General features: G+C 47.0%; 1 protein-coding gene across 1 annotated transcript in view; it reads right to left on the bottom strand.

Annotated features, from left to right (window-relative positions):
* LOC141047254 (uncharacterized) overlaps positions 1-17,682 on the bottom strand; it is a 70,955-nt gene extending 53,273 nt beyond the window's left edge. The window contains exon 1 of the mRNA XM_073542256.1: positions 17,615-17,682. The gene's annotated coding sequence lies outside the window, so the exon portion shown is untranslated. The remainder of the gene's footprint in view (positions 1-17,614) is intronic.
* Between the last annotated feature and the right edge of the window lie 2,677 nt (positions 17,683-20,359).

Genomic DNA, 20,359 nt, shown 5'->3' on the forward strand with positions numbered 1-20,359 from the left:
ATTGATGATTGGGTGTTTTGTTCATGTGGGGAGAGTTTCATCTGTTGAACACCGGAATTTTACACCCAGTGAGAGCCATTCAGAGAGATTAGTGGCTCTCACTGGGAGTCATGTGTGTACGAGGTGTACGGAGCGGAGCCGTGTGTGTACGAGGTGTACGGAGCAGAGCCGCGTGTGTACGAGGTGTACAGAGCAGAGCCGTGTGTGTACGAGGTGTACAGAGCGGAGACATGTGTGTTCGAGGTGTACGGAGCGAAGCCACGTGTGTACGAGGTGTACGGAGCAGAGCCATGTGTGTACGAGGTGTACGGACCGGAGCTGTGTGTGTACGAGGTGTACGGAGCGGAGCCGCATGTGTACGAGGTGTACGGAGCAGAGCCGTGTGTGTACGAGGTGTATGGAGCATAGCCGTGTGTGTACGAGGTGTACGGAGCAGAGCCGCGTGTGTACGAGGTGTACAGAGCGGAGACATGTGTGTTCGAGGTGTACGGAGCGAAGCCACGTGTGTACGAGGTGTACGGAGCAGAGCCATGTGTGTACGAGGTGTACGGAGAGGAGCCGTGTGTGTACGAGGTGTACGGAGCAGATCCATGTGTGTACGAGGTGTACGGAGAGGAGCCGTGTGTGCGAGGTGTACGGAACGTAGCCGTGTGTGTACGAGGTGTATGGAGCGGAGCCGTGTGTACGAGGGGTACGGAGCGGAGCCGTGTGTGTACGAGGTGTACGGAGCGGAGCCATGTGTGTACGAGGTGTACGGAGCGGAGCTGTGTGTGCACGAGGTGTACGGAGCGGAGCCGCGTGTGTACAAGGTGTACGGAGAGGAGCCGTGTATACGAGGTGTACAGAGAGCAGCCGTGTGTGTATGAGGTGTATGGAGCGGAGCCGTGTGTGTATGAGGTGTATGGAGTGGAGCCGTGTGTGTACGAGGTGTACAGAGCGGAGATGTGTGTGTACGAGGTGTACGGAGCGGAGCCGCGTGTGTACAAGGTGTACGGAGCGGAGCCGCGTGTGTACGAGGTGTACGGAGAGGAGCCGTGTATACGAGGTGTACAGAGAGCAGCCGTGTGTGTATGAGGTGTACGGAGCGGAGCCGTGTGTGTATGAGGTGTATGGAGCGGAGCCGTGTGTGTACGAGTTGTACAGAGCGGAGCTGTGTGTGCACGAGGTGTATGGAGCGGAGCCACGTGTGTACGAGGTGTACGGAGAGGAGCCGTGTATACGAGGTGTACAGATAGCAGCCGTGTGTGCGAGGTGTACGGAGCAGAGCCGTGTGTGTACGAGGTGTACAGAGCGGAGCCGTGTGTACGAGGTGTACGGAGAGGAGCCGTATGTGTACGGAGCTGAGCCAGATGTATATGAGGTGTACGGAGAGGAGCCTCATGTGTACAAGGTGTATGGAGCAGAGCTGTTTGTGTACGGAGCCCTGTGTGTACGGAGCAAACCCGTCTGTGTGTGGACCCCTTTGTGTACCCTGTTTACACCCATATAAGTTTGCCAAGTTGGCAGATGAGGGGAGTGTTAGTGCAGGAGTAGCACTGCTGCAGCAAGGCATGTCCTCTGAAAGCCGGAGGAGTGTCTGCTCCAGTAAGGGGGGAAATAGGAGAGCAGGGCAGGCCAGACAGGTTCTGGTAGTGGGAGACTCAATTATTAGGGGAACAGATAGGGCAATCTGTCACAAAGACAGGGATCGTCGAACGGTGTGCTGCCTACCTGGCGCTCGAGTCCGACACATCGCTGATCGGGTTGACAGATTACTGGGAGGGGCTGGAGAGGATCCAGCGGTCATGGTGCACATTGGCACAAATGACAAAGTTAGAGGTAGGTGGAAGGTCCTTAAAGATGATTTCAGGGAATTAGGCTGTAAGCTTAAAGCAAGGACCTCCAAGGTGGTATTTTCGGAAATACTTCCTGTACCACGTGCCACGCCAGAGAGGCAACGGGAGATTAGGGAGGTTAATAAGTGGCTCAGGAATTGGTGTAGGAAGGAGGGGTTTGGGTTCCTGCAGAACTGGGCCGACTTCTCAGTTGGCTACAGGTTCTACGCTAGGGACGGGCTGCACCTCAATGGGGAGGGTGCCGCTGTGCTGGGGGAGAAAATGGCTAGAAGGTTGGAGGAGTGTTTAAACTAGGGACGGGGGGGGAGGGTATTCCTTTTATAGGAGGGGAAGACAGTGCAGATAGAGACCTGGGCACAAATAATGACATTGGGGGTGGAGGTGGCATGGGGGGTGGGGTTAGAACAGTTAATAATTTAAGAAAGAATAGAGGTACAGAGAGATACATAAAGTGCATGTATACTAATGCCAGAAGTCTCGCCAACAAAATGGAGGAATTGGAGTTAATGTTGTTGGAACATAATTATGACATGGTGGGGATATCTGAGACATGGCTGGACGAGAGCCACGACTGGGCGGTTAATTTACAGGGCTATAGTCTGTTCAGAAATGACCGAACATATAAGCGAGGGGCAGGCGTGTGTTTATATGTAAAATCATCCTTAAAACCCATCCTTCGTGATAATATATATGAATCTAATGAAAATGTAGAGTCCCTGTGGGTAGAGATAAGGGGAGGGGGGAAAAATAATAAATTACTGATAGGGGTTTGTTATAAATCTCCAAAAATAATGGAAGCTACAGAGAATATCCTCATAAAGCAAATAGATGAAGCAGCAACTCAAGGAGAAGTCATTATTATGGGGGACTTCAACTACCCTGAAATACATTGGGGAACCGAAACCTGCAGTTCCAGCAAGGGTAATAGGTTTCTGACAACGATGAGAGACAATTACCTTTTACAACTGGTTCAGGACCCAACAAGAGGGGGGGCACTGCTAGACCTAATATTAACCAACAGGCCAGACCGCATATCAAATGTAAGGGTTGAGGGTCACTTGGGTAATAGTGATCACAAATTAATAAGTTTTCATGTATCCTTTAATAAGATGTGTAGTAGAGGGGTTACAAGGACACTAAACTTCAGGAAGGCAAATTTCCAACGGATGAGAGATGATCTTGGTGCAATTAACTGGGACGATATCCTGAGACATAAAAATACACAAAGAAAATGGGAGACGTTTATTATCCTCCTGAATAGGACCTGTGCACAATATATACCGTATGGGAATAAACATGCGAGAAATAGGAGGAAACCACTATGGCTAAATAGAGCTGTAAGGGGCGCAATAAGAGATAAAAATAAAGCATTTAGAGAATTAAAGCAAGTAGGTAGTGATGAGGCATTAAATAAATACAGAAGATTAAATAAATTCTGTAAAAAGCAAATCAAGACAGGAAAGATTGAGACAGAGAGACTCATTGCCAGAGAAAGTAAAAATAATCCCAAAATATTCTTTAACTACATAAATAGTAAGAAGCTAAAAAATGATAATGTTGGTCCCCTTAAAAATAGTCTGGGTGAAATGGTGGATGAGGATGAGGGAAAAAGCCAATATGCTAAATAACTTTTTTTCAACAGTATTTACACAAGAAAATCCCATGACGGATAACATGATCAGGGATAAAAATTCTCAATTAAATGTCACCTGCTTAACCCAGCAGGAAGTACGGCGGCGTCTACAAATCACTAAAATTGACAAATCCCCGGGCCCGGATGGGATACACCCCCGAGTACTGCAGGAATTAAGCACAGTCATAGATAGACCACTATTTTAATCTTTAAAGATTCCATAATAACAGGGTCTGTACCACAGGACTGGCGTATAGCAAATGTGGTGCCAATATTCAAAAAGGGGACAAAAACTGAACTTGGAAATTATAGGCCAGTAAGTTTAACCTCAACTGTGGGTAAAATCCTGGAGGGTTTTCTAAGAGATACTATACTGGAGTATCTGGAGAAGAATAACCTTATGACCCAATATCAACATGGGTTTACAAGGGACCGTTCCTGTCAGACTAATCTGATAAGCTTTTATGAAGAGGTAAGTTCCGGACTGGACCAAGGGAATGCAGTGGACGTGGTGTACATGGACTTTTCAAAAGCTTTTGATAAGGTGCCACACAAAAGGTTGATACATAAAATGAGAACAATGGGGATAGGGGAAAATATGTGTAGGTGGGTTAAGAGCTGGCTCAGGGATAGGAAACAAATGGTGGTTATTAATGGAGCACACTCGGACTGGGTCACGGTTAGCAGTGGGGTACCACAGGGGTCAGTTTTGGGCCCGCTTCTTTTTAACATATTTATTAATGACCTTGTAGGGGGCATAGAGAGTAGAATTTCAATATTTGCAGATGACACTAAACTCTGCAGGGTAATTAATACAGAGGAGGACAATTTTATATTACAGGAGGATTTTTGTAAACTAGAAGCTTGGGCTGATAAATGGCAAATGAGCTTTAATGGGGATAAATGTAAGGTCATGCACTTGGGTAGAATGAACAAGTTGTATAATTATGTGCTTAATTGTAAAACACTGGGCAAAACAATCACTGAAAAAGACCTGGGTGTATGGGTGGACGACAAACTCACATTTAGTGGCCAGAGTCAAGCAGCTGCTGCAAAGGCAAATAAAATAATGGGATGCATTAAAAGAGGCATAGATGCTCATGAGGAGAACATAATTTTACCTCTATATAAGTCACTAGTGCGACCACACTTAGAATACTGTGTACAGTTCTGGTCTCCGGTGTATAAGAAAGACATAGCTGAACTGGAGCGGGTGCAGAGAAGAGCGACCAAGGTTATTAGGGAACTAGAGGGTCTGCAATACCAAGACAGGTTATTACACTTGGGGTTATTTAGTTTGGAGAATCGAAGGCTTAGGGGTGATCTTATTACAATGTATAAATATATGTGGGGACAATACAAAGACCTTTCTAATGATCTTTTTACTCTTAGACCTGTGACGGGGACAAGGGGGCATCCTCTACGTCTGGAGGAAAGAAGGTTTAAGCATACTCACAGACGCGGATTCTTTACTGTAAGAGCAGTGAGACTATGGAACTCTCTGCCATATGATGTTGTAATGAGTGATTCACTACTAAAATTTAAGAAGGGACTAGATGCCTTTCTTGAAAAGTATAATATTACAGGGTATATACACTAGTCTCCTTAATATTGCGTTGATCCAGGGAGCTCGTCTGATTGCCGTATGTGGAGTCGGGAAGGAATTTTTTTCCCCAATGTGAAGCTTACTGTTGCCACATGGGTTTTTTTTGCCTTCCTCTGGATCAACATGTTAGGGAAAGTTAGGATAGGATATGGGTTGAACTAGATGGACTTAAAGTCTCCCTTCAACCTTAATAACTATGTTACTATGTTACTATGTATATACACCCAGTTTCAGTCACAGACCCCTCTGTGTACGCTGTATACACCCGTATGCCCCCAGCTTCGGTTACAGACCCCTCTGGGTATGCTGTAGACACTTGTATACCCCCAGCTTCGGTTGCAGACCCCTCTCTGCATGCTTTATACACCCGTATACCCCCAGCTTTAGTCAAAGACCCCTCTGTGTACGTTGTATACACCCTTATACCCCCAGCTTTGGTTACAGACCCCTCTGTGTATGCTGTATACACCCGTATACCCCCAGCTTCGGTCACAGACCCCTCTGTGTACACTGTATACACTCATATACCCCCAGCTTCGGTTACAGACCCTTTTGTGTATGCATTATACACCTGTATACCCCCAGCTTCAGTCACCGACCCCCCCCCCGCTCTCTCACACTATAGAACTGATACCAGACACACACGGTAAAACTGCAGTCGGACGTTTCTTGCACAAAACATTGATAACATTAATCTCTTCACAACCGATGACTTATATACACATCATTAGTCATATCCCAGCACTCCATGCTGGCTCCAGCTCTGATCTGATCAGCTGTCATGTGCCCCTTACAGACAGGGTGGAATCACAATCCACCTACAACTGTTAACATGTTAAATGCCGCTGTGAAACTCCAACAGCGGCATTTAACCTTGGCATTCTGGAAGCATGTCACTCGCTCTGCCCATTGGCGGCCCTATCACATGATCATGGGGTGCCGATTGGTTGGTAAGACAACCTGGGGTCTGCAGGAGACCCCAGTGGTTGTCATAGCCGATCTGCTATGAGCGCAGGTCAGCGATAAAAGTATCATATCTGTCCTAAAAATGGTATTAATAAAAACGTAAGCCCGGCGCACAAAAAATAAGCCCTCACCGAGCTCCAGATCTTGAAATCTGGAGACACTACGGGTCTCGGAAAATAGCATCATTTTTTTTCACCACTTACATTATAAAACCCCTATATATGTTTGGTATCTGGAGAATCAGAATCGCCGGTCAGTTTTAACATTTAGTGATCGTGGTAAGATACATATAACATTGTGAAATAGCACTTTTTTGGATTTTTTTTTCCTGCTTTCCTGTATATTATATGGTAAAATCAATGGTGTCTTTTAAAAGTACAACGTGTTCTGCAAAAAAATAAGCTCTCACTTGGCCATATTGTCAGAAAAATAAAAAAGTTATGGCTCTGGGAAGAAGGGGAGCAAAAAGCAGAAAATGGCCCGGGGGTGAAGGGGTTAACGACATTAGCCTCTTTCTTTTGTCAATCAGATCATTTTTATTGAACAAAACAAAGAATTACCAACATTTTGGTTTTTTTTATATAAATATTGTGAGTAAAACAATAAAAAGAAAGAAAAACCAGTACAACAATACAACAACCGGTTACAATGAGATAAATCCCAATTTCGCTCTATAGTACGCTGCTTTGGAATAGTAATTTTACATTTGTACAGATATAAATATCTGAATTCTTCCTGACTGATTATTTTTTCCCTATTGGGACATCAAAAGAAAAAGAATAGATCTAAGAAGGGGCAATTGTGTGGACTGAGACAATTATTATCTGCTGACACCTTGGGTATAAGGATAGAAATTCCCAATTTACTATAAGGAAATGGAGGATTGGTCCAGTATAGGATTTCTGAGAAGGTTTTCTGAAGCAGTACCTGGGGTGATAAACCACTGCTCCATATGTGGATGGATTTCTTGAGAGCGTTCCTTTACTATAAGCTTCCCATTCCAAGCACTGTGATATCTATCCTGGATTTTAGTTCTGTTATCGTTGGGGAAGAATTGTCTATCCAATGTAGAGCCAACAACTTTCTGGCTAGAATAATATTCTTGAGCTGTTGCCATATGGGAGTCTGGGTCTACACCTTCTCCCAGAAATCCTAGGATACAGATTTTAGGTTCCAACTGAAGTTGTATCCCAAATACTGATAGTACAAGAGCGATCAAACCCTTCCAGTAGTCACCAATATTCCCACATCCCCACGTCATATGCATCAGGTGGGCGTCATTGTGACCACATCTAGGACAAGTGTCATCTGTTCATTTTCCAATTTTAAATAAAATACTTGAGGATCTATATACCCTATGGATGAGAAGAATGTGGGACAATCTTTGTGACCCCGACAAGGAAAGTTTAGGTGTAAAATCCAGAATTTTCCACCAGGTAAGGGACCCACATCCTCCTCCCATTTTGTCTTAACCATCAAATGTAGGGCCAATATCTGCCTATAAATAAGGGATATTAGCAGGGCCGGACTGGCCATCGGGCAGTTCTGGCATTTGCCAGAGGGGACGCCCCCTACCGTAGGCCGCTCCCTCTGCAGGACCACCTTTGATGTGGTGTCAGGACAGGAGCCGCTCAGGAGCAGGAGAAGGAGGCACGGCCTCAACTGCTCTTTTCATGTGAGCAGCAGCGGGACAGGGAGTCAGCAGTCAGGAGGAAGGGCAGAGACAAGCTGGGCTGAGGCAGGAAGACATTTATCCCCAAGCCATCTCCCAGATTCCGGGGTAACCATCACCTTGGCACTCTCTACCTTGGGTGTATGGAATTAGTAGCATCCTCAGCTGTGGGCGTTGTAGTCCCTCGGCTGCCACAGCCGCTATATATCGAGCCGGCAATCAGCGGGCTGTAAACTACAACTCCCAGCGTGCATAGCGCCACGGCGGAGCTTCCAGTGATGCAGCCGTGTAGCCCTTCCTCGGGTGCAGTCACTATGTGACACACTTTATGTGTCAGATGAGCTCTTTATAAAGTAGCGCTGGCAGCGGGCACTGCAGGCAGACATGAGTCACAGCAGGACATCGGGCTCCTCCAGGGCACTGGAGTTCCTCGAGCATCAGGGGGCACTGGAGCTGCTCATCTTCAACTTTCTCCTGATCCTGACGATCCTGACCATCTGGCTCTTTAAGAACCGTCGCTTCTGATTTCTGCATAAGATAGGCGGGGCCATGATGTACGGTGAATGACATCTGCAGCTGGCAGCCCTGTGCACAGCGAGTGATGGTCCTGGATGGCCAGTGATGGTCCTGGGTGGATGGCATGCTGCAGTGTCCAGCACTCCATAGGTTAATGTTAGTGCATGGCAGACAGGAAGAAAGCCCAGAGCTGCCGTCCTGCTGCCTATATCAGGAGGGCTGCAGGTGGTGTGCGGCGATCACTCTGGACTGGGACTTGGGTTATTAGTGGCTCATACTAGGCGACAGAACTAAAGCACTCAACTTCTGACTTCATGTTAAAGGGATCACCAATCTCTGCAAATGATATACCTTAAAAGTGTCCTTTTTCCCTATCATATGAGGCCCCCACCCAGCGTTCAGTTGAGCACTGTGCCCTTCATTACTGATCTGATGCCCTCAGAGTGAAGGAAGTGGAGTCTAGACTTCCTGTGAGCCGTACCCATTTTCTGAGGAGCGCCGATCTGTACTGGGGGTGCCGATTTGTACTGGGGAGCGCCGATCTGTAATGGGGGTGCCAAGGCATACTGGGGGTGCCGATTTGTACTGAGGAGCGCCGATCTGTACTGGGGGTGCGTGCCGATCTGTACTGGGGGTGCCGATTTGTACTGAGGAGCGCCGATCTGTACTTGGGGGTGCCGATCTGTACTTGGGGGTGCCGATCTGTACTTGGGGGTGCCGATCTGTACTGAGGAGCGCCGATCTATACTGGGGGTGCTGAACTGTACTGGAGATGCCGATCTGTACTGGGGGTGCCAAACTGTACTGGGTTGCCGATCTGTACTGAAGATCGCCTATCTGTACTGAGGAGCGCCGATCTACTGGGGGTGCCGATCTGTACTGGGGTGCCGATCTGTGCTGAGGAGCGCTGATCTGTACTGGGGGTGGCGATCTGTACTGAGGAGCGCTGATCTGTACTGGGGGTGCCAATCTGTACTTGGGGTGCCAATCTGTACTGGGGGCGCCGATCTGTACTGGGGGCGCCGATCTGTACTGAGGAGCTCCGATCTGTACTGGGAGTGCCGATCTGTACTGAGGAGTTTTACATTGCTGTGCACTAAGTTCATGTTTAGCGGCAGGTTTGTGGCTCTTTTTCAGGTGGGGGTGCCTGCCACAATCCGCCTAAAATAGATGTTGTGTGCACATACCCTGAAGTCACAAAATATATGCATCCAAACATGCAACATGAAAACGATCACTCCAGCCAGCCCCTGGTTTTTATCATCAGTATTTCATTAGTGATTTTCACATATTAAAGGGAATCTGTCACCACTTTTTTTCGCATATCATGTGAAAATATCATTCAATTCACCTATGCATTATACCAGTACTTTTGATACCCCTTGACTCCCCATCTTTGATCAATAAATACTGTTTATATTCCTCCCACGGTGTATGTAAATCTGCTCACCGGTCTGATGGGCGGGGCTTATTGTCCGTCTCTCCCCCCTCCTGTCTTGCTTTACGCATTTCTTTCTTGTAATTCCTGCATTCGCGTACTGTTACCGCGCGTGCGTAATCAAATAGCCTTTTGTGCGTGCGAAGTATGCCTTGCCCAACAGTGGGCAAAGCATAAAATTAGTATTGCGCATGCGCCAGCATACACCACTATGTTCTATGGCCTGGAAGTATTGCGATGAGTGAGGGAACACACAATTTGCATTGCAATACTTCGGGCCATTAGTCGCACGTGACTAATAATCATTTTGCTCTTATATGGGAGGAGGGGCCCCCGCCGCGGGTCCGGGCCGGAACCAAGGGGACCATCACCAAGGTTCCTAAGGAGACTGTTTCCGGGTGACATGATTAAGAGACTTCTAGAACAGTTGGGGGAGGAGCTTATATAAAAGGGGTGGAGGACGCCAGCCAGAGTCAGTCAGCGGACCAGGGGAGAAGAAGCAGGAGAGCTAGAGGGCGCCTGGAAGCCAGAGCAAGAGCCTTCGGCAGCAACCAGAGAGTTGACAGTGACAGGGACAGTGACAGGAGAGACGGAAGAGAGACTCACTGTGGGTAGCAGGGAGATGGCACCTAGCCGTTCAGCAGAGGAATAACGACCGACCGCCCGCGGCTGCCACTGCCCGACTCCAACCCGCGGTCGCGGCCTACCTGCTGCCACCCGCGGCCCTCCGTGGTCACCACCACTGCACCCCTGCCCGCGGCTGTGGCCTGACCGTTGCCATCCGCAGTTCCCTTAGCACAGCCTCGGGCTGCGACGGTGGCCTACCTGCAGCCACTCAGCATCGCCGCTGCCCGTCCCTGTCCGGGGGCTGCGGCCTCCATTCTCCCGCTCCCAGGCGGTATCACGCTGCCTCCGATGGGGTGGCATCACGCCAAAGAACTCTTCAGGGGCCTGTTGTGCCACCACCTCGCCTGGGCGTAGGAACGCCCGAAGTCTTGCCAAATCCTCGGCGGCTGGACCCAGCAGCTGCAACGCAGGAGCATCGTCGAACAGCGCGCCCTCGGACATCAGAGAGGATAAGTGACACATTATAACTAAGTACCCATAGTCGGCCATACCGCGGCCCTATAGTGACCGGCCTTTGCTGGGTTAGTCGTGTTCGCATTATTAGCGTATTCTTGTGATTGGTCCCTGCGAGGACAATTGTTGTTATCTTGTTTGGTTGCTCAAGATAGCCCCTATCTGCATCTACATACATATAAAAGTTACACCTTAAAGTTTGATCCGTCTCGCGTCTCGTCACTGTATCCCGCGTACCTGCCATGACCACATTTACATCAGGTGATTACCAACCTATTTAAATGAGCCAATAATCAGGAAGACGCACTCTTACAATCACACATTTCAAGATTATTGGCTCACCTAAATTGGCCATAATTCAGTGACTTTTGGCTATGCAGGTCCGCAACACAAAACATTTTAATTGTATGCTGCTGACCTGTACTTAGACTATCTAGAGAGCAAGATTACAGAAGTTACAAGATGTGGGCCTGTGTTCTTAAAAATGCCAGGGCCGAATTTTAGTCCCAGTCTGGCCCTGCATTTTGTATCCACCACTGTAGCAATGGTGTCTATTGTGGTATGTCTATTAGTGATGAGTGGAGAGTAAACTCGTTGCTCGGGTTTTCGTCCTCCGAGTATTTTGGCATGCTTGTAGATTTAGTTTTTATTGCCTCAGGGAATTCCCTAACAAACAGGCATTCCTCACATGTATTCAGGCTGTCCAGCAGCAGTGCAGCACAAATCATGCAGCTGAGGCGAAGAAAACTAAATCTCCGAGCACGCCAAAATACTCAGAGGACACCCGAGCATGCTCGGGAAAACCTGAGCAACGAGTATTACTTGCTCATCACTAATGTCTATCAATCAGTATGGCGTTTATTCTATATTATGTAATATACGCATGATGTATTTGCAGATATTGATAAAACACCCAATGCGGAAGGTTAAAATCTGCCTTTATTTGTCCATAGCTCTTGAATAAGCCATCCCTCAAGAGCTGTGATACCAGACATATACGCAAATCATCCTTTTAGTTTCTGTAGCTCTGGTAAGTTATAGTTATGTCATAAAGGAGTATAGTTTGTGTACTTTCCAATACCAGTGTCACGATTGGGCTGACAAGTAAACTGGGACCAGGGGTACCTTCTTGGCCCTGACACTAGGGGGCACCCTAACTCGCCCTGTTCTCCGGGATACCTCAGATGAAGAGGATGCCGGGGCCTCTGCCCTAGCCCTGTCTCCTAGCTTTAGCCCTGCGTCTGTCCCCTTTCCCCCACTCGGGGAAGAGAGGCGCTACCATGTACCGAAGTACACCAACCCAACAGACAGGGCAACGAGACAAGGGTAAAAGAAAATTCCACTTACAAATAATACTCTCACAAGCAGCAGAGGTATACACCAGGGTGTGAAGGACGGAGGGAGAAAATAAAGCAGGAAAGATGAGGAATCTCCAAGCGTACAAACCAAGCAACAGTTGCACAATAAACAGGGCAGAGCAGTGTGCCTGCGCTAGAGCCACGACAGGAAGGAAAGAAGAGGACTGTTAGAAGATGGGAGGCGTCGGACCGGACCACCACACCCATCGGACTGGACAGCCCCCCCCCCCCCCGGTGAGTATAATATAACTCTTTTTTCTTATATTTCAGGTTACAGAATGCCGTAGATAAGCCCCTGATGCCGGCAGCTCATATTCGAAAAAAGGGGTGACAGATTCCCTTTAAAAGCATTTGACCATGCACTTTGAGTATGGCATTGTATACTATCTCTATGGGAGTTTTTGTAGGTTGGTAATAGATGGAGACGTCGATGGAAATGTGAGAAGTCAGATGTGTTTTTATTGTTATTTGTGCAGATGAGTCCTGGCTGGAGAAGTTGTCATGACGGCCTGGGCCAGATGGAAAAGACGAGAAAAGTGAGCAACCCAAATCAGAAAGAATGTCAGCGGTAAGTTACTATATATAACTGTACTGTAATCATGTGTTTGTTCTGCAGGACTGGTATCTACCAATATAAGGTTCCTGTAAGGTGGGAATATTGCTTTTTTTAGTAGCTTTTTTATTTATTTAGTAATTGCTTAATGTGTTTCGGTCACTATGTAGCAGAAGGTGTACTGTGGTGTCATTGGTCTTTGTATAGAGTGTTTTGTTATGTAGAGGAAATGGTCAGATTATATTATGTATTCATGGTGATGGTAGTGGGCAATGTGCAGCCGTATCGTTTTGGCCTTTTATAGTAGTAATATTGATAATATTGGTCTTTGCATTGTGTGTACTGTAATTATATATACTGCACATGCTATTTTAAATGGCTATAGGGTGGTCGTATGGGGATAAATGCACTTTAGGGCTTGATCTTCCACCTCTCAGTGACGGAGCCAATTTGCAGCTTAATGACCAGGCCAATTTTTACAATTCTGACCACTGTCACTTTATGAGATTATAACTCTGGAACGCTTTAACAGATCCCGCTGATTCTGAGACTGTTTTTTCGGGACACATTTTACTTCCTGTTAGTGGTAAAATTTCTTCCATATAACTTGCGTTTATTTATGAAAAAAACGTAAATATGGCAAAAAAAATTTAAATTTTGCAATTTTCAAACTTAATTTTGAATCCCTTAAATCAGAGAGATATGTCACACAAAATATGTAATAAATAACATTTCACACGTCTATTTTGCATCAGCACAATTTTGAAAACAAAATTTTTTTGATAGGAACTTATAAGGGTTAAAAGTTGACCACTTTTACAACAAAAATTACAAACCCATTTTTTTTTAGGAACGACATCACATTTGAAGTCACTTTGAGGGGTTAATATGACGGAAAATACCAAAAAGGGACAGCATTCTAAAAACTGCACCGCTCAAGGTGCTCAAAACCACATTCAAGATGTTTATTAACCCTTTACATGCTTCACAGGAACTGAAGCAATAGGAAGGAAAAAAATTTATTTAACTTTTTTTTTTTTTACAAACATTTTACTTCAGAACCAATTTTTTTGTTTTCACAAGTGTAAAAAGAGAAGATGAACCACAAAGTTTGTTGTGCAGTTTCTCCTGAATACACCGATACCCCATATGTGGGGGGTAAACCACTGATTGGACACACGGCATGGCCTGGACAGAAGGAGCACCATTTGACGTTTTCAACGCAGAATTGGTTGGAATTGAGATCGGACCCCATGTTGCATTTTGAGAGCCCCTGATGTGCCTAATCAGTGGAAACCCCAACAAGTGACACCATTTTGGAAATTAGACCCTTTAAGGAACTTATCTAGATGTGTGGTGAGCACTTTGAACCTCCAAGTGCTTCACAGAAGCCGTGAAAATAAAAAAAAAATTTTCCTCAAAAATGATTTTTAGCCTGCTATTTTTTATTTTCACAAGGGTAACAAGAGAAATTGGACCGCAAAAGTTGTGCAATTTGTCCTGAGTACGCTGATACCCCATATGTGGGGGGAACCACTGTTTGGGCGCATGGCAGAGCTCGTAAGGGAAGGAGATCCATTTTGGAATGTAGACTTTGATGTAATGGTCTGCGGGCATCATGTTGCGTTTGCAGAGCCCCTGATGTGCCTAAAAAGTAGAAATCCCCAACAAATGACCCCATTTTGGAAACTAGACCCCCCAAAAAAGATTATCTAGATGTGTGGTGAGCACTTTGAACCCCCATGTGCTTCACAGAAATTTATAACGTAGAGCCGTGAAAATAAAAAATCATATTTTTTCCTCAAAAATGATCTTTTCACCACCAAATTTTTACTTTCACAAGGGTAACAGGCGAAATTGGACCACAAAAGTTGTGCAATTTGTCTTGAGTATGCTGATACCCCATATGTGGGGGGAACCACTGTTTGGGCGCATGGCAGAGCTTGGAAGGGAAGGAGCGCCGTTTTGGAGTGCAGATTTTGATGGAATGGTCTGTGGGCATCATGTTGCATTTGCAGAGCCCCTGATGTGCCTAAACAGTAGAAACCCCCCACAAGTGTCCCCATTTTGGAATATAACCCCCCCCAAGGAACTTATCTAGATGTGTTGTGAGAACTTTGAACCCCCAAGTGTTTCACTAAAGTTTATAACGCAGACCCGTGAAAATAAAAAATCTTTTTTTTCCACAAAAATGATTTTTTTTTTTGCCTGCAATTTTTTATTTTCACAAGGGTAACAGGAAAAATTAGACCCCAAACGTTGTTGTCCAATTTGTCCCGAGTACCCTGGCACCCCATATGAGGAGGGTGAACCACTGTTTGGGCACCCAAGAGTACGGACGCCACAGTGGCATTACCTCCCTCTTAGGGAGTGTGATGTCATGCTTGGAAGCAATGAAAGGGTCTCTCTATCAGGTAATTCCAGCATACAGCACAGTTCCTACTCCAGGCCAGCAGAGGGAGCTCTGAACCTAACTGCTAGGGAGCTGCTCTCCGTGGTTGGGAGGAAGGAAGTTAGTGAGTTGGTGCAGAGAGAGGGAAGAGTGTGGACGTGTGGAGATGAGCTGGGGACTGGAGCAGAGCTCACCCCTAAGGCCTCTTTCACACTTCCGTTATTTGCATCAGTTCAAATCCGCCAAAAAGGCAGACAAACGGATCCGTTCTCAACTGATGTGAACGGATGGCACAGGATCCGTTTTGAGACGGATCCTGAAAATGAGGAAATTTAAAGGAACTGCTGCCCGGGAAAAGAGAGAGATAGAGAGAGAGAGAGAATGTTGACGGACACTAACTTTGTGGCGGATCCTCAAAAAAAACGGATGCAACGGACGGCAATCAGTCAGGATCCGCCAATAATGAAAGTCAATGGGGAAAAAAACGGATCCGCAAAGAAAAATGGATCTGACTGATTGTCAAAAACGGAAGTGTGAAAGAGGCCTAAGCTGAAGCGCATTGACCGGATGCTGGAGTCCGAGACTGTGAGGATACTAAAGGTCCCACAGCAGAAACTGGAGGAACAAGAGGCTGTAAATGCTCTTTTCCCAACAGAGACTCGACGACACAGCAGCAACGTGTGTGAGCCAGAGAGAGAGGGCTACAGCTGCCTGTCATGCAAGTGGAGTTCTAGGTAACAGAAAGAAAGAGGAACTTGTGTGGAGCTCAGAACCACAAGTACTTCAGAATAGCGCTAGAAAGGAGACCTCACAACCCATCTGCAGAGAAATTCCCAAGTTGCTTCCAGGCTGACTAACTCCTGTACCATCTGTAATCTGGATCCTGGACTGTACCTACAAAGCACAGTAAAAGGTAATAGAAACTGCACTCTGATGTGTCCTTTGAATTCTTCCTGCAACCCCTTCAGCACTGCTACATCTCTGTGCCTAAACACTACATCATCTACCTTAACATCTTCTACAACTGCCCTGGGACTACAGCTCTGCCTGTGGAGAGTTATTACACCTCTGTTGCATCATACCATCTGTCCCAGAGGACCTGCACTGCAGCGCTGGTCCCCTTCTGACCAGATACCACAGGTGGCGTTACGAATACTCTTTACAAAAACTCTTATCTTCATCATCCCCTGTACATAATCCCCTTCCATTGGACGCCCAAGTCCATGGACCGTGTCACCGCCGCTATGACACTGTCCCTTTAGGACAGCAACCCGATACCCAGTACCCAACTTGCCCTGGCAGGCACTCCATAAGCCCGAAAGGGCAGGGTCCTCTCCCCTGTGTATCAGTCTGTCATTGTTAGTTTGTTTACTGTAAGTGATATCTGTAATTTGTACTGTATATAACCTCTTCCCATGTATAGCACCATGGAATCAATGTTGCTATATAAATAAATAATAATAATAAGTGACACAAGAAACAATAACAAAGGGAAAGAAACAAACAACCACTGCACGTCCATAAAGTGACAGGATTATAACTTATTAAAGCAAACCTGTCACCAGATTCGGCCAATATGAGTTACGGCCACCGAGTTTCAGGGCTTATATACTGTATATATACTGTAATACTATATATATATATATTGTATTGTTAACGTTGTTACTTATGACTGTTGTGTTTGAAACTGTTCAACTGTAAAGCGCTGCGGAATATGTTGGCGCTATATAAATAAAGATTATTATTATTATTATTATTATTATATACAGCATTCTATAATCATCACGTGGACCCGTCCTGTGTGACGCGACCGGCAGGCCGGTAACTAAGCAACAAGATGCGGCATGTGATACAGTCCTGTGTGACACGGCCCGCAGGCCGGTAACTGTAAACAACAAGACAAGGGGGAGGGAACACAGTTACAATGGTGCGCCCTGCGATAGGGAAAGGGGACGTGGAGACCTCCTGCACTCCCCTGAGTCAGTGTCCCTAACGTTCCCTATGCCGGTTCCGTACCGGGTGCCGCTCAGGATACCTGTAGCCCTAGCACACCCTACACCTATCCCTTGCTAGAGAGCTGGGTGGCGCAGGACTGGCCCCACCGCTGTACTAATACACACAAAGGGAAAACACAAACAGGGGAACACCACTTAGCGTTACTCTGTGCACTTGCTCCTGGCAACAGAGTCCACCACCAGAATGCAGCGCTCCTCCTGAAATGCTTCCACCAAGCTCTGTCAGAGCTACAAGGAAATCCCCTATGACTCCTTCCACACTAGGGCTAAGAGAGTGCTGCAAGGAACGTTCTCCAGCTCCTTCCTCCACCAAGGATGGTTGAAATGAATACTATCACCAACGCTGATTGCAACACCTGTGACTCTTTTATCGCAAAGCCAGCAATCACACCTGCATTATAAATGTGCACTTAACTAAAGAAACAGAGTGCAATGACACTCACCACCACCGGGGGCAAACTTAGAACAAACGACACCACAGTGCAATAATCCAAATGGCCACCGGGGGCAAAAACATCTCTAAGCAAAGCTTGAGAAAAAAAAAGGTTACCTGTGCTTTTATCTGTCCTGATCCCACATGGATCATGACAGTAATGTTGTATATAAGCCCCAGATCTGACCTGCAAGAGAAGAAAAATAATTGTTATTAAAGTCACCTGTGGGGCAGTCTGGTCTGGTGGGTGTCGCAGGTCAATGGACTAATGGTGGATGCCATGTCATACAAGAGGTCCAATTAGGCACCGGTAAGTTGTTTTGGCACTCGATATATAGCGGCATATTTGACTATATTTCATTACGACATATTATGATTAAATATTTCCTTTTCTTTAGACTTAACACAACGGCCTATTTAGAGGCATTATTGTTTGACTCTTAGTCTTAAAAACCCCAGGTAGGTGATAATTTGATTTGCTTATGTTCTATATGTCGGCAACTTTTTTTTTTGGGCCAGTCTTTTTGTCACGATATGTGACTGGCCCTGCATGGCGCGACCCGACGACCGGTCAGTCACCAAATGACAAGCAAGTGAACACCGGGGACATAATTACAACGGTGGGCCCTGCTATAGGGAACGGGGAAAGGGACATCTCCTGCACTCTGCTGCGTCTGAGTCCTGGACTAACCTGACATCCCTATACAGGTTCTCCCAACCTGTCGTCGAGCAGGATACCTTGTCCCTCACTTACCCTGCACCTATCCCTCACTAGGGAATTGGTAAGTACAGACACTGGTCCCACCACTGCACTAATAAAACACCAAGGGGAGATACAACAGACAGGGTTAAAGAGAACAACACTTAGCTTTCTCTTCTGCCAATGCACCGTGCAGCAGAGTAAGGCTCCTGAACTCAGCTTTCAGCAGAATCACCACAGCTCCAGAAAGCTCCTCTCTTCAGCAGAACCACCACTGCTCCCGACAAGCTGAACCACCACTGCATCAGGTAGCTTCAGTCTTCACCACGGTTGGCATCCAAAAAGGACCTGTCATAGCCAACAGTCAGCTGATGCACCACGTGACCTTATATAGGAAGGTGGGAGTGGTCACCACCAGCACACGCAGACTAACTAAACATGTAGTAACACCTGCAGCCACTGGGGGAAAAACTAATATTAACCCCCAATGGCCTGAAAGGAAAAAAGTTTTTATGTGAGCGGCCCAAACTGACACAGATCCAAAAATGGATCGTGACAGTACCCCCTTACAATGAGGAGCCTATGGACCCTCAACACCACACCTCACTGGAAAACCACCTACAGTGAGGACGCCTAGATCCACCAGAGTTCACCTCAGCAACCACCTGACTCTCAGGTTTATGGCAAACGTGGGATGATGGAGGTGACAACGTATGCTCCGGAGGCACCACAAATCTCCAGAGTGCTGACCTGGGGAATGAGTTGAGTATGGGCATTACTGGGGGTAACTCCAGCTGGTAAGTCCCCGGGCTGAGGATGGCCAACACCCGATACGGCCCGATCACCTGAGAATTCCATACCCCAGCAGCACACTTCCACTGGATGTTTTTGGTGGACACCCATACATACTCATTCACACACAGGTCTGGACCTGAACGTTTATTGCCACACACGCGTTTGCCACAAGACGGTGAACTCTTCAAGGAACTGACAACAGAGGCGTCCCCCTGTGTCACCACACTCACATCCCCACAATTCACAGAGGGAACCACCACCTGTCAGAGACACCGCACTACACTTGCTCATAGAGCCAGTGCACGTGTCCTGAGTACAGAAGCAGTGCTAAGAGTTACCTGGGGAGCAGGGCAGCAGAAGTGACAATGCGTGCTACAAGCTAATAGTGTCAGGGTCCAGTCAGCGCTGGAAAGTAAGGAGGCACGGGACCTGCGGACACTGACAATGAACAAGCTTGCACGGGACCTATGGTCATGTGACTTCAAGGGGGCGTGGCTTAGCATCCTGCTTTCAGATATGACAGTACAACTCAGAGTCAGGCAAAACGGAGGTCACAACAGTACGGGCAAACGGAGTACAGGAGGGACAAACAGACGGGAGGTCAGACAAAGCCAAAGGTCATACACAGGATCACAGTACAGTACCAGGGATGAGACAGAGCGGATAATCAGGGCCAAGCAGAGATCAAAACCAAACAGACATAGGAGGTACCAGGCAGAATCCAAAGCGATATCCAGGGAACAGACCGAGTCATACACAGAGAATCAAGCAACCAGAACACAGCACTAACACACTCAGGGGTCACCACACAATGCCAAGGGCAAGAGTATAACTGACAGGGATGGGAGCGTCCTGAAGCTATAAGAAGCCTCCCCAGAACCAGGGAGAGGCCACAATCATAGCCCCAGGTGTGCAGGTAAGCCTGCATCAGGATCACAACCTTTAACCCCAGAAATGCCAGTCATCAGCACTGGTTCCAAACATTAACCCCACGTGTGCGAGTCAAACCCGCACTGAGATCATGACAGTACCCCCCTCTCAACGGGGGGCCACTGGACCCCCAGGCTTGCCCGGGTACTTAGCATGGAAAGCCCATACCAGGCGATCAGCATGCATCAACCGGGCCGGTACCCAGGACCTGTCCTCCGGTCCATACCCCTTCCAATGAACCAGGTACTGTACCGACCGCCGTACCAACCTGGAATCTACGATATGACCAACCTCGTACTCCACCTGCCCCTCGCCCAAAACAGGAGAAGCAGCAGACTCTGAGTCTCCCCGGACTGCTTCAAAAGGTTTCAGTAGAGATTTGTGGAAGACGTTAGGGATCTTGAAAGAGGGTGGAAGGCACAGCCTATACGCCACTG

This window comes from Dendrobates tinctorius, unplaced genomic scaffold (genome assembly GCF_039654945.1).
Source record: "Dendrobates tinctorius isolate UK_male_01 unplaced genomic scaffold, ASM3965494v1 ptg000126l, whole genome shotgun sequence".
Classification (NCBI taxonomy): Eukaryota; Metazoa; Chordata; class Amphibia; order Anura; family Dendrobatidae; genus Dendrobates; species Dendrobates tinctorius.